Raw genomic sequence first — 15,859 nt, 5'->3', positions numbered from 1 at the left:
CTGATTATATTGTGAAAAGCAGAAAAAAAGAAAATGTTATAGCTTCTCGGTTCTTGTTAGCATGAAAATATCATGATAGGCATTTTTTCCTTTTGCTGAGACCTTGATTATGTGTATCAGTCTGGGCACTGACTTAGAAACCTGTGATGGTGGTGGTGGTGGTGACTTTCATGGGTCGATCTAGTTGTGGATTTTAATTTCCTTCATTGTGTGAGTGTCAGTGTCACTCTGACAATATAAAGTGGGTGTTGGTCTGCTTTATAGCATTTCCCATCCCAGCAAAAACCCTTGAGCTAAAGTGTTATTTCCGGGAAGCCTGTATTATAATAAAAATATCTTTCCCAAGAGGGGCAAATACAGCGACAGTTGCTGACCCCTTACTGATAGGGCGACCGTGTGTGCCTGTGTGTCTGGTAGAGTCCCAGGCCACCCTGGTGTTCCATGGTACTATGTATGGTGCCATTTTCACTCTTGAAAGTGTCTTAGTTGGGAGATAGATTACATAGTCTTCCTGCTTTTTGGGAACAGCTATCATGTAGGCAGGGTTTATCAGGAGAGGATATGAATGGAACAGAAGAATTGGAAAGTGATGGAAATTTAGTCAATGTGTGGAGGAAAGGGCCAGCCAAGAGTTGACTATAACCAAGAATATCCCTAATTAGAAGAAAGAGGTGAAAACCCCAGGTACCCTGTATGGGTGAGAGTGAATGTGCAAAAAAGAACAAAGAACTAATTCTTTTTTAAAAAGAAAGCCAAGGACTAATTTCATTTTATCCCAGGTCCCTGACTGCTGGCACCATCTTGATGGTTGAAATGTGTAAATTCGGATTTTAAGACCCCCGCTCTGTGCCAAAGCCTGATTGGGAAATGCTCAGCTGTGGCTGGTTTTTGAAGTGACTTTTTAAACCATGGAGGATGGTACAATCGTCAATTGAAAGTTTTTGTTCTGTCAGTGCCCCCCTTTCTTCCTTGTCTTCAATTTCCAATCCTGAAATCTACATTTGCGTAGCTCATGGAAGTCTAGGAGTGCCTCAGTGGTACTTGATAATTAAAAAGAAGCCCCGGACCATGCATCACCACGGAGAATGAAAAACTGAAGCCATCAGTGGCTCGGTAATTCACACTTATTGTTACTTTGTATTTTGAACATCACCTTTTCCACTTACAAACAGTTATATTATTAAAAAGATATTTTCTGAAGATAGTAACCTTGGCAGTAGTTGTCAAGGCTAATAGTTTGACATTTCAGATCACCCACAACTAATCAACTGAACATGGCAACACATTTGAAAAACCCATTATAGGCGGAAGGCCCTGAAGTAATATGTCAACGCTCGCTCTAACAGCTGTTATGTAAACGGGCTGATTTCTCTCTGCTGAATGGTCACATGGTTGGAGGGAGAGTGCCTTTGAAGGACACGTGCGTGTAGCTGGGAAAGGAGATTGTGTTATTGAATGCCATATATTTATGGGGGGAAAGTCCCTATCACTGATGATAAAAACACTCAGTCATCTCTCACAAATGCTTTTAGGGATGTTTTTCTCATCTAAACATAACACTCCCTGAAGGGCGAGGAGAGCTGTTCCACCATTATTGCCTTCCTATTGGGGAAATGATCTTTAGGGCTGAGCATCCCAGAGCTGTTATCCAAGATTTCCCTGAAAGATAAGAGAAAAATAAGCCGGCAGCTCTGGCTTTCAAAAACTCCCAGGTCCAGGTGGGCAAGTAAAGAAGGAAACTCATTTTGTTTCTGCAATTTCTATAGATTTTCAAGTTGTTTAAGGTATTTGAAGAACCTGGTTCAGAGGATGGTTCTTTTTAATCTCTTAGCCTAGGCTAGATTTATTACTGAGTGATCTTTGTGACTTTTGAGAAACGAAACAAGTCAAAGAATCCTCACAACTGAGCTTGCTCCAAAATGACACAGAAAGGTTGAAAATAAAGAATTGGGAAAAGATATTCTGGGTCAAAAGTAAGCCAAAGAATAGCTGGTAGCTGTGTTCATAGCAGGTCAAAATGGACTTTAGAGTAAAAAAATTTAATACCAGAAAATATTGACAAGACAGGCTCTTTAAAAGGAAATATCTCTAAGTATGACAAAACAATCATAAACCTAACAAATTTCACCTTGAAAGTAAAGTCTGACCAAGAAGCCATGGATAAATAAATCTACAAGCATAATGGAAGATAGTAACCCAACTCTCAAAAGCAGAGAGATTAATGCAAATTAGATATTGTTCAGGATAACACAAATTAATAAACAAATAAGCTTGGGCAAAGAGATATCTGTAGACATTGCCATCCAATAGAGAATACATTTTCTTTTTTAAGCATACAGAAAATAAATTAAAAATTCTCAACAAATCTTGAAGAATTATTAAAGACCTGTCCTCAAACCAACACATTGCCACGCTAAACCTGAAATAAAACTCAGTAAGAAAAAAAATCAAATCAAACTTAAAGTCACTGTACAAATAATAATCACCATAATAATAATCCTATTCCCTGACTAAAATGAACCTCAGTTAGAAATTAATAATAAAAAGAAAACACTCCCTCCAACTTTTCAGAAACTGAAAGCACTCACCTGAAAATTCATAGGTTAAAGAAGAAACAGCAGTGAAAATTTCAAAAAATATTTAGACATTAATAACAAAAGCACCACAGAACAAAATACATGCAGCAGAACTGAGGTTGTACTTGGAAGAAAATGTTTACTTTTCATTGCAGTTATGGGAAAATAAGGAAGATCTCAATATTCACCTTAAATCATAAGGCAAAGAACAGGATAAATTCAAAGGAAGAAGGTAAGAGACTCATGATAGAGACAGGAATTAATAAAACAGAGAATGAGTCATTTTATGTTTCTCTATGGAAATTTTGGTTACAGACTGATGGTTTATGATAGCTTATTAAAATAATGTATCCAAACCACTATTGGTGAACCTTTCCAAAACAGGTAGCATTTTGGATCATGTACAGTGGCTCATCCCTCTAATTCTAGCACTTTGGGAGGCTGAGGCTGGAGGATCACTTGAGCCCAGGAGTTCAAGACCAGCCTGGGCAACATGGCGAGACCCTATCTCTAAAAAAAAATACAAAAATTAGTTAGGTGTGGTGGTGTGAACCTGTCATCGCAGCTACTTGGGGGTCTGGGGCAGGAAGATCACTTGAGTGCAGGAGGTAGAGGCTGCAGTGAGCCGTGTTTGTGCCACTGCACTCCACCCTATCTCAAAACAAAAAAACAGCATTTCAGTTTGTTGAATCAGAAGGACTTTGTATTGTACAAGAGAATTTCACTGGTCCGCTTGTGATGTTTGGAGCTACATAAAGTCCCTCCCAGGTAAAGGTGGAGGGAGGAGAGATCCTTGCAGCCCTGGCAATTTTTGCTCACCTAGGTTGGGCTAGGAATAAAGTTTTGTTGCTGTTGTTATTTTTGTTTGTAATGGCATGATGTCTGATATTTGTTGTGAATTGTAACACAGAGAACACAAATATGTACCCCTGGGCGAATTATCACAAGGCAAGCAAACTTGTAACCACAACCCAGGTCCAGAGAACAGAACTTGCCGGTGTTCCAGTGGCTTCCTCAGGACTGATCCCTGTTACCATCCTGTCCTTCTCCCCTCCAGAAGGTACTCACCCTCCTAGCTGTTATGGTAATTACTTTGGTTTATAATTTTATCCCATAAGTATTTCTCTTTAAACTTGTGTAACTGCACCTATTCTTTGAACTACGTTAAGCAAAATAATAGAGTAGTTTTATTTATTTATTTATTTTTGTAGTGAGCTTCTTTTGCTCAGATTTTGTGAAATTAATGCAGGTTGGTGTATGCAGCTATACATTTATTTATCTTAATTAATATGTAGTATTCTGTTCTTTCTCTATATATAGCTTTCTCTCACACACATGTCCATTCTACTGTTTTTCAATGTAATCCACAATTTATAATCGTATAAGTATATAAAATATAAAACTATGTTACAATTTATGAATACAATGTGAAGGATTAAATCAAGCTAGTTCACACATTCATCACCTTGAATAGTAATACTTAACATTTATTTGTGGTGAAAACATTTGAAATTTAGTCTCTTAGCAATTTTGAAACACATAATACTCTATTATTAGCTATATTCACCACACTGTACCGTAAAACTTTAAAAAAGAAAAAAGAACATTTACCTCCTACCTATCTGGAATTTTGTACCCTTTAGACCACATTTGATGGCTTGGAATGTGGTGGCTCTCTCAAGAGTTAGAGTTAAAAGCTCTCTGCACATTATTTAACGTTCCTCCATGTCAGCAAGGCACTTAGCCCAATCAAGGCAATTTCTCACAATTTTCTGGTCATTAAAAATATACTTTAAAACCATTGACTTCACTCGAGGGCTTTCTTGGTGCTGTTGAATCAAAGTTGGAAGTCTCACCACACTCCATTCATTTTACCGCTGGTTTGATTATTCTGGCCAGCACCCACGCTAAATCTGAGAGCCTGAATTTTGTGCCCAATTAAACACGGAATTAAAAGCTCAGAGAGGCACATCCATTATCAAAATTGGGGCTTTTCACACCATACACTCACTCGGAAAACATTTCCTAGTGAACGAGTACACCTTAGCCGTTGTCATTCCAGCAGCGTTGCTGTGCCTCTGTTCGCAGCAAAAGGTTTACAAGTCTGAACGGAATCCAAACGAGCTCAGTTCCTGCGATTCATTGAAAAACAGATAACTCAGGACTAATTTTCCGAATTAATAGTGTTTGTCGCAGCTTTGAAAATCTGCTTTAAGTCAGGTCAAAAGTGGCTCTTGGTTTGGAAGAAGGGAAGGAGCCGAAACACAGAGGTGGAGTAGGAGCCTGTCCCAACGCCTCTGTTCTTTGTTGCCGTTTTCGGCATTTAAACACGTTGTATTTATGTAGCACAGAGAATAAAGAGAAAAACGCATTGAACTTTCGCATCTGACCACTAAAAAAATGTGTTCCTTTATTAAACAGGCTGATAAAGTATTAAAGCTCAAAGACAGGCTGCAGCCAGAAACCGATTAATACAATTGGCTATTATTGGTGCAAATACTATGAAGCAGATCTGACTACATTACAGGCAACTTAGAATGGAAACAGACCATTTTATCTGTGTTGGAAGAATAAGAGCCATGTATATATTTGGGTGTAGAGACACTGAAAAAATTGATGCAGGAAATTCTGATTCATTCGGGGTAAACCACTGATGTTTCTATCCCCTACTTTCAAATTCATTTGCACATAAACCTGTATTAAATATCCATAACTCACATCTGGGATTGTGATAGAGGGTGGATGGTGAGCCGTAAGAAGTTGCAAAGTATGGAAAAGTCCTGGTCCCTCTGCTGCAAGAGTAGAAAACTGGAAGAACCCCAGGGAATGGAACCATGATGCCCCTTGGTTAGCTAAGACACATCTCTTCCTAAACCTAAGCAAAAGAATCTAAGCTCATTGTCATGTCGGAAAACAGAAGCTCCAGGTCTCATCTGGTTAAATACATGTGTAACAAGGGTGTCTGGGAGTTTGAGGCCATTCCACATTATCTTTCTTAGCCATTCCAGAAGTTTCTTGAAGACAGTTTCATTAGGATCCAGCATAGAACAATACTAGAAAAGCCAACCTGTTTCGCGTCTACCATGGACATGTGTGGCTGCTACTCCAAAATGTAGCTCTGAGAATCACTTTGAACAAGGCAACTACTGGTTAATCTATTGGTCTCATGACTCCCTTGGACAAGACATTAAGTTTGAAAAGCCTGGGACTCAGAAGCTCCTGGGGCCAGTGTGGCTCTGCCTGCCACTAAATGGAGGTCTCTCTTCTCTGGACATTAATTTCTCACCTGTAAATTAAGAAGGTTGTGTGATATCTTCCCAAAGTTCCTTTACTCTCTAGCAAGTCACATATTGTTGCCCTCTGAAATTCAGTCTGTTTTTTGAGGGCAAATTTTTAAGCAAACACTACATGATAAGGAAAAACCCTGGACTGTGATGTCAGCCAGATGCAAACGTGAATTCCTGCTCTACCATGTGATGCCAGTCAAATTACTTTCCCACTCTGAGCTTCAGTTTTTTCATCTTCATGGGAGAAATAAGAATATCCACCTTAGCTGGGCAAAGTGGCTCACGCCTGTAATCCCAACACTCTGGGAGGCCAAGGTGGGAGGATTGCTTGAGCCCAGGAGTTCAAGACCAGCTTGGGGAACATGGTGAAACCTCATTTTTACAAAAAATACAAAAAATATCTGGGTGTGGTGGCATGCACCTGTAGTCCCAGCTACTCAGGAGGCTGAGGTGGGAGGATCACTTGAGTCCAGAAAGTTGAGGCTAAAAAAGTAAAACATCAAAAAAAAAAAAAAAACGAAAACAAAAAAACAACAAAACAAAAAAAAAAGCAACAAAAAAAAGAAAGTTGAGGCTGCAGTGAGCCTCGATGTTGCTATTGCACTCCAGCCTGGAAGAAGAGCAAGACCCTGTCTCAAAAAAAAAAAAAATCTACCTTGCAGGTCATTCAGGAACAAAAATTGGGCGATGTAGGCAGACACCAGTGCCTGGCATTTAGTAAGCACTCAGGAAATCATAGTTATTGTTGTTACTTTTCCTTGCTGAGATTTTCAATGTTGTCTTTTGTCATAGGCAATACAATTCTTGCCTCACTATGCCAGTCTTCTCTTCTATCCTGCATCTCCCAGCATCCCCTGTGGTTCTGCATGCACACGTGACTGCATCCAATGGGCTGTGAGTAGAAAACCTCCCACTTGTAACAGGTCATCTTCTTTACTCCTTTTCTAACTTAATCAGACAATATTGGAAGCCACATGTAGCAGATAGCAGAGCCAAGAGCTGGAAGGATCTTGGGCCCTAGAATTACTGCTTGAAGGAGAGATGCCTGATGGTCAGAACATGCTTTTTAGACTTTGTGCATGAGGCGAAAAAGACTGGTATAGTCTCTGGGTCATTCTTATACTTCATTTATTTATTTCAGCAGCTAGCTTTGTCTAAGTTTTTTGTTTGTTTGTTTGTTTTTTGAGGCAGGGTCTCACTCTGCCACCCAGGCTGGAGTGCAGTGGTGCAATCTTAGCTCACTACAGGTGCACACCACCACACCCAGCTAATTTTTGTATTTTTTGTAGACACAGGGATTCCCTATGTTGTCCAGGTTGGTCTCTAACTCCTGATCTCAAGTGAGTCACCCGCCTCGGCCTCCCAAAGTGCTGAGACTACAGGTGTGAGCCACCACACCCAGACTGTCTAACTAATTTGTCTCTGAGACAAGCCATGATTTAAAGGTATAATATTAAAAAATAAATATGAGCTGGGTGTGGTAGCTCATTACTGTAATTACAGCACTTTGGGATGCCAAAGCAGGAGAATCACTTGAGGCCAGGAGTTTAAGACCAGCTTGGGCAACATAGCAAAATCCCATCTCTAAAAAATAATAATAATAATAAAAAATATTAAGCAGACATGGTGGTACACACTTATGGTCCTAGCTACTTGGAAGGATGAGGTGGGAAGATCACTTGAGCCCAAAATTAAAGGTTAATAAGCTGTGATTACACCATGCACGCAAGTCTGGGCAACAGAGCAAGCCCTGTCTCGAATTAATTAATTAATTAAAAGTCAATAAATATGAAAAAAACTGGTCCTCCTTTTTATTTACTTAGAATTGAAGGGGTCTTTGCTCTTCAGGTTCAATATAACTAACATTTACTGACGGCTTCTCTGATATGCCAGACTACAGAGAGAACCTCCACGCAGAATAAAGACTAGGGCCTGTCACGTATGAACGGTTAGGATAGATAGCAGGAGAGCCAGTTGGCCCAAACTCCCATTTGACAAGACTTTGGAGTTAACCTGTTGATGTCATCTTCAAATGAGGCTATATACAGAACCACAGAATAACCCAAGAAGATTAAAGGTATTCACCATATAATATATAAAAATTTGAAACCTTATATTTTTGAAACCTTATAATGTGTATTATATAATATAAAACCTGGTATTATTTAAGGTTTTAAATTATTGTTATTTAAATTATTATATATTATTTAAATATATGTAAACCTAATATATTTTTATATATAACTTTATATAATACACCTTATATTTCTTTTTTTTCATTTTTCGACATACCAGAAATACCCTGAAATGAAACAGTTCAATTTTCATTTAGTCCCTGCTCCCAAGTGTCCAGTCATGACCACACATAATGACGTTAAGTGCCACAATGAACAGATAGAGTGGCTGGAGGCGGAGCACAGATTGGTGAAGAGAGTGATTTTTTCCACTGGGAGGTGAGTGGAACAGGTTTCTCAGAAGAGGTGGGTCAGAAGCAGCTGATAAAGATGACCAGGAATGTCCAAGTGGAAAAGTTGAGATGGAAGGTGCACTGGGGGAGTGACATTCCTGACAAAGAATGACAGTCTGGCATAGAACAATGTCTGGGAGCCTCTGAAGGGTTTTGAGTAGGAGAATAATCTAACTACATCTCCAGTCGACAGCCATCATTTGCACAACAGTGTTAAGGATCGCGTGGGAAGAGAAGTCTCATTGGCACTGAGGACTGGGTGAGTGACTATACTAGTCTAGAACAAAGTGTGATGTGCTGACTTAAGAACGTGGCTGTGGGGGAGTGCATGATGGGCAGGATCAAGAGTTCTAGGAGGTTCAGCTCATGGTGCCCAACAGGCTCTGAGGTGGAGGATGAAGACATCTTGGATCACTCCAGCTTTAGTGACTGACTGGCAGGTAACTTTCGGGATGCTTAGGTCAGTCCAACCTGACCACATGCTGGTCAATAAGGGTAAAATGTGGGACTTCTCAGGTCATCTCCCACTTGCTGTCATTCTGCTACAGTGATTGCCCAAATCTAGACACTGGGTTTCTTATTGAGACCTGTTTTGGCTCCATATTCTATTGGACTCACAGAAGCTCCTTGGTTTATAGGAAATGTCCACTTAGACTAAATCATGGACCAGTTGTACTGTATTTGGGTCTGTGTGTGTGTGTGTGTGCGCGCGCGTGTGTTCCTAGCAGGCTTAATTGCAATAACATTTATGTCACATAATATAGTGCACTGAGGTTGTAATTTTCCTATCATCTAAATTGCAGGCTGAGAATTGTGTTAAGGAAGGACCGTAGAGAATGAATTACTGCTTTCAAAATGACTACTTTTAACTGACAATGTGACTGGCAAATGAATGCTAGAGACAGAAGGATATTTTGTATGTAAGGTTAGTCAGCTGTACCCAAGGACTTTTTAAGTGTAGCTAACCTACACCATTTGCGTGTTAAATTTACAACTAACACCTGGTCTACCTAGAAAATCATTTTTCCTACTTCATATTATATTACCTTTGGAAAACACTTAGCAGCTATTTTTGAAAACATGGTGCTGACAGTTCAACCTGTTGATTTCTTTTAGACTCTCCTGACAGGTAGGCCTGGGTTTGGTTGCAACGACTCAGTGCTGGCGTGCAAACTGGAAGGGGCACCACTGATTGCTTTCAAGGGGTGGAATGAGCAAGTGAACATTCAGCATCGTATACTCAACAGATACTTATTGCTTATTAAACATGGTGACAATTAAAAACTGGTTTCACTGGGGAGCAAGCATGATCATTGCGAAGGTAGGTTCTGGGTTCAAATCCTGCTCTGCCATCAACTCCAGCATCCACCACACGACCTCAGCCAGTATTGCAGCCTGTCTGAGCTTCTGTTCCCTCATCTGCAAAGTGGGTCTAAGAATAAAGCAAATCGCACGGGGATGTGGGACAGTAAAGAAGGCAGTGTCTAGGAAGTGTCTGGCCAGGGTGAGTCCTCAGGGAGGGATAGCCTGTCATTACTGTAATTGTCCTGGGTGACAGTTAACCTGGAGGAGAACACTGGATAGGATTCTGACCTGTGGGGGAAATTCAGATAACGATTCAGGTGAATCCAAAGTCATAACATCTCAGGAAGCCTCCAATGTCAAAGCTTTCACAGACTTCCATGCTTACGTGGATCGGAACAACGAGGCACCAGAAAGGTCAGGGAGACCTGGGGCTGCAGAGGCAAAGGCCTCCTTCTGCAGATCTCTCCGCGGGCCCCGGGTCATTATCCACTGCCTTCGGATCTAATTGCATGAGCCTCTAGCCCAGAGCCTGTGGGCTCACGCTCCTATTACAGACTCTTTTGGTTATATTGTTCAAACTGTTGATCTGCTGAGGCTCCAAAATTAGAAATGCTGGCTGTGACTGACCCAGTGCAACACAGTCTTCAGTAACCACTGACCCCAGATCTCCCTTCCCCGTGAATAACTGGTCACACGAACTCAACTTTTAGCCAAAAGGCTCCAGCACAAGCTCAGGAGGAAAGGCTGCTCTGTGGTGCAGTCAGAGCCCCTGGGAGTCAAGACACCCTCATGGGCATGCTGGCTGCTTGGGTTCGTCTGGGAGGAGAGACAGGCAGATGAAGGATGAAAAGGGTTGATATCTGCCCCTTCCTACTTTCCTTCTCTTTACCCTTCCTTGCTCTCAAGAGCCCTTTTGAAAATGAGACTTTTAATCAATGGCAGAAGGAAAATGGAATAGTTTTGGGAAAAAAATTAGAGCCATACCTCACACCATGCATATAATAAATATAACCAAAAGATTTAGAGGTCTGAATGTACGAGCATTTGGAAAAGACACAGTGAACTCCTCTATAACCTGCTATCGGAAAAGGCACTGTTCTACAGTGAGCAGGTCTATGCAAATCTGCCCCAAAGTCCACGGAAGCTGAGAGGCCCAAGAAAGAGGCTGACAAATCCAGTTTCTTAGAAAGAAACACTTAACAGGGACCTGGGAACAGAAGCTGTGTCTGTGTTTTGGGTGGTGGTGAGACAAGATGGTGGATCCCACTCCATCATCCCCAGACCGAGGCTTCTATGCCATAGGGAAGGGTGGTTCCGAAGGCATGTGTAGGATAATTGAAGCACAATTATATCAAGGTTGTTTGGGATTTACGGTAAGGACCTGCTCCTATATAAGGAACAATAGATAAAAGGGAAATCTTAGCGGCTACTCGGAACAGGGGTTAATGGAAGCCAATCAACCTGGCAGATTAGCATCCAAGAAAGAGTCGCTTCAGCTCCACAGGTGCGCTGACTGTGCCTCAAAATCCAGAGGCAATGGAGAAAAAGACTGATGCTGTGACTACACAAACCTTTTTCTTTAAGTTTGTCTGACAGAATACACCATAACCAAAATCAAAACACAAGTGACAAACCGAGAGGCAATATTTTCAGCATGTATCACAGACATAGGACTAACATCTCTGCTATGGAGAGACTTCTTAACAATTGAAGGAAAAAAGAGCAAACACCGAATAGAAAAACACACAAAGACACAACAGACAATTTGCAACAAAAGGCTATAAAAATGGCCTTTAAACACATGAAAAAATGTTGAAATTTATTCATCTTAAGAGAATGGCAAATTAAAATTGTGCTGAGACACAATTTCTCATCTATCTGGTTGGAAAATACTGAAAAGCTTCACAACACATTCTTTTCATAAGTCTGTTTGGGAAATTAGTACTCTCACTGCTACAGCTCTTGAGGAGAGGCTCTTGGAAATAGCCAGAAAAACTACATATGCACTTGACTTTGACCCAGACGTACCAATTCTAGGAAGGAAGACACACCTTTAATGATGCAAAAATACGTATGCACAAGGCAATTCATTGCAACCTGGTTTATAATTGATAAATATCGATAACTACCTAGACACGCAATCACAAGAGAGTGTTTGAATAAACTGTGGTATATCTACACAATGGAATATTGGACAGCTGTGAAAAATACTGAGAAGGAGTACTGTAAACTGCCATAAAGTGATTCCCAATGTTCAGCAAAGAAAGCAAAGCACAAAAGAGTATCTAAAGGATGCCTCCTTTTGTGTAAGAAAGAGTCAAAAATAAGCGATTTATTTGCTAATGTTTTGCATAAAGAAATACAGTGAGGATAAACCAGAAACTAACATGATTAGCTACCTGTAAGGAAGGGGTTGGAACAGGACAGAAGAGATAGTGGGGTGTGGATGGGTTTGGAAAGGACCAGGCCTGAGAGGAAGAGATGCCAGGGCAGGAATGGAGTAGACTTGAAGAACCATGTTAATTTTTAAAAACTCAGAAAAAAGTTAAATGAACAATGTAGAAAAAATGTTGAAATGCAAACAGAAACAAATAAACTTAACTATCTTTTAAAGGAATAGCATAACCATCATGAACGGGAGGGAACGGTTGGTCCAAACCTATTATGGCCTGGAGTGCTTTATTTCCCTACAAGCCTACTTTAGCATGGGAGATGGTACTTCTGTGCAAAAAGAGCCTGGAGGAGAGGAGAGAAAACATCGTAGAATGGATTTTTGAAACGATCCTTCAAAGCTCTCGTAGCACATGCTTCCGTGGGTTCTTAGTGTAGGAGCAGTTTGAAGTGGATTTAGTTTTATGGATAATAAACATGAGGGTAAAGGTCACAGCAGACATTTTGTTGCTAAAGGCGGGTGATACTGAGATTATGCAGACACACAGATATGCAATCTACATATCTTTAATGTGAAGAATCCATAAGGGCGAGTTTGGCACGCTAATTGCTTGATGTCACCAAAAAGTATAATCTTGAAAGAGAAGCCAGAAGTATCCAAACAGGCCCCAAATAAGAATTTTAAATGGCTTTTCCTTATCTTCCAAGTGGATTTCTACCCACACAGATTTATTGAGTGCTTATTATGTGCCAGGTACTTTTGTCCCAGGACAATAAGGGACAAGACCCTCGTGGAGACAGACAAGGAAAAAGAAGACAAATATCAGATAAGACAAATTTGAGGAGTGGGAAATGTCTCAAAGACAACAGAGTGGAGGTGGGGCCACTTGTGCTGGAGAGTAAAAAAAAGTCTCACCAACAAGGAGGCATTTGAGCTGAGATCTGAGTGGGAGAGAAGGCAGCCTGCAGAGATCTGGGAAAGAGAGAACCAGGCAGAGGGCACAGCAGAATTAAAGGTCCTGGGGCAGGACCAGCTTTGGCATGTTTAAGAAACAGAAAGAAAGCCAGCATGGCTACAGCAGAACAGAGGAGCCTGGCATGAGACTAAGCAGGGTCACATCATAAAATAATAAACCCACCCAGATAACGCTATATTCTTAAAAGACTGACCCAAATTATATTCCAGTTCCCTGAACCTGAAAATTGTGCTTCTACTTCATGAAAATTCCTGTGCCGGAGATAAAACTTGAAAAGGATTTAATGAAAAACCTTTACTCTTTCCCTTATCTGTTCTGGTTTAGCTGTTTCCTCGGAGGTTGTCAGGAAAGGAGGGGAAGCTAGCTTAATGTTTCAAAAATGCCACTGCTCTGTGAAGAGTGAGGCTGCTTTTGCTAAGTCATGGAGGAAAAGCTGCTCTTGGTCGATGAAACTCTAAATATTTATTTATTAAATAATTGTTTAAGGCAAATGGGACTTTCTGCTGGAAGAAGCCTCCTACGACCCCATCTAGCAAAGTGGAGCGCCACGGGTGAAGAGAGCAATTTCATGGTTCATGCTGCGATTGATGCTTCCTCATGTCCTTTGAGAGCAAGACTCTTTTATTCAAGTTTGGGGAAGGAAGGGTTTAAGTTTTAGGTACTGTCAAATTTGGCCATCCAAGTGGAAACTGGGGGGATTGCTGGGAAGACAAGAGAGCGGCACTGGAAGACTCTTCCTTGGTGACAAGGAAGACAGGTCCATTAACCACCATCCAATGCTTAAGGGGGAAGGACCCAACTCTTTACTGCTCTTGCAAAGTCTGGTCCAGAACAATCAGATCCCAGGGTCATTTTCTGCATGAGCTCACCTTCTTCTTATGGTCAGAGCTGTGTTCATAATGAGATGCTTAGAGGGAACATTAAATGAATGCTTCCTATGCATGGCTGTAAATTTACAGGAGAGCTGTGGAGCACGCAGGAGACGAAGTGCTCCACCATTTCTGCTTCATGAGCTCAGAGCCCTCTCGCCTTGACAGAGCAGAAGGCGTCTCTCCAGCAGGTCTCACTTTTGCCAGCCCTGGCCCCCAGCCCCTGGGGTGCTCTGAGTCATGCTGAGTCCTGCGCCTGGAGAGCGGGAGCCCTGGAGGAACATTCCAGACACCTCCTTCTGGAGCCAGGGATGCCAGCCATGCCAGTGCTGGGTGTCTGTGGTACCCAGGAGACAGAGCCTTGTTGACACTGCCAGTGTTTGTAAATCTCAAATGCATCTGGCCTCAGGAAAGTTATTAATTTTAGGTGGGTTTTGGAGGCCTTTTCATCAGCAGTGAACCTCAACATACCCAGGATGAGGAGAAAACAAGAAAAACTGAAAAGATTTGCTGCCTACAGCCGTGAGGGCCCTGCTGTTTTCTGGAAGAGGTTCGGAGTTCTGGTCCCTGTAAATTAGTTCCCAGTGCTACTTCAGGTGAAGTTAACCATTAGGGATCATTTCACCAGAGAGATGAACAATCAGGACTCCGAATACTTGTTGTGCTTAGCCAAGGAAAGGAGAGGCCAGGTAGGGTGGCTCATCCTTGTAATCTCAGGACTTTGGGAGGCCAAGATGGGGGATCATTTGAGGTCAGGAGTTCGAGACCAGCCTGACCAACATGGCGAAACCCCATCTCTACTAAAAAATACAAAAATTAGCCGGGCATGGTGGCACATGTATGTAGTCCCAGTTACTCAGGAAGCTGACGCATGAGACTTGCTTGAATCCGGGAGGCAGAGGTTGCAGTGAGCCAAGATTGCGCCACTGCACTCCAGTCTGGGAGACAGAATGAGACTCCATCTCAAAAAACAAAAAAAGAAAAGGAGCCCATTCACATTCAAGCAACGCCCATGGAACCCTGTAAACATGGGGCTGCCTCTTTCAAATTGGTAGAAAAAAAGAAAAGAAATAAATTCAAATAGAAGTTTGACTTTCCTTAAGCATTTTAAATTAAGGGTGTTTTCAGTAATTTGCTATAAAGAAAACCTAATCCCAGGATCTTGTGGCTGGTCTGGTCTCAGGTACCATGTTTGCAGTGGGGTCATTGATAAGAAAAGCTATCAGCTCCACCTCTATTTTTGCATTCCTATAGCTATGGGTCATTTCCTTCCACCCTCACCCACCCTTTCTTCTCTTGGTTATACAGTTTTCTTGGGTTATCACAGCGTAAGTTCAACAGGGTTTAAAAGCAGCATTAAGCCTCCTGATTGTTGACGGTAGGTGGCAATTACAGTCTGGGGGAATTTATAATTTCTTTAGGAAATCAAGTCTGAGAGGCCCATGAGCATTTGTTCTACACTGGTGTGCCTTCAACCGAAATACTTCCTTCTAAAGGAAGGAGGGAACCAAAGGAAACATACCACAAAGATCCATTCCTTTAGATTAGAATTGAAACAGGCAGATGCCAGAGGCGTCTCTGTGTTCAGGAAGAACAGAACATAGAATTTTGATATTCTTATTATAGTGGGATCTTGATATTTGTCATAATAAATACGTTGTTATAAACATAATGCAAATGGGTAAATATTTCTTGCATATTACTTTAAAGATTTCTTTGCTTTGGGGTATTTTATTTTCTCACTATTTCTTTTAAGAGGAAGAAGAGTGGGAAAATATAGCTAAAAAAAATAGTTGATCATTAGCTCTTTCATTCTCTAAGAAGTCTTAACTTTGACACATCACACTGGGATTGTCAGCACCAGGCAGGCAGAACTGCCCCGTGTAAACCCTATTATTGTTGAATAACAAATAACCCAACTTTACATATATCTGTATACAGTCACACATACACACTCATGAACACACACACACGCACACATATAGTC

Source organism: Aotus nancymaae, unplaced genomic scaffold (genome assembly GCF_030222135.1).
Source record: "Aotus nancymaae isolate 86718 unplaced genomic scaffold, 86718_ANA_hifiasm-v0.15.2.pri h1tg000001l, whole genome shotgun sequence".
NCBI classification, from domain to species: domain Eukaryota; kingdom Metazoa; phylum Chordata; class Mammalia; order Primates; family Aotidae; genus Aotus; species Aotus nancymaae.
The sequence above is the reverse complement of the archived record's forward strand: the minus strand, read 5'-3'. Positions refer to the sequence as shown.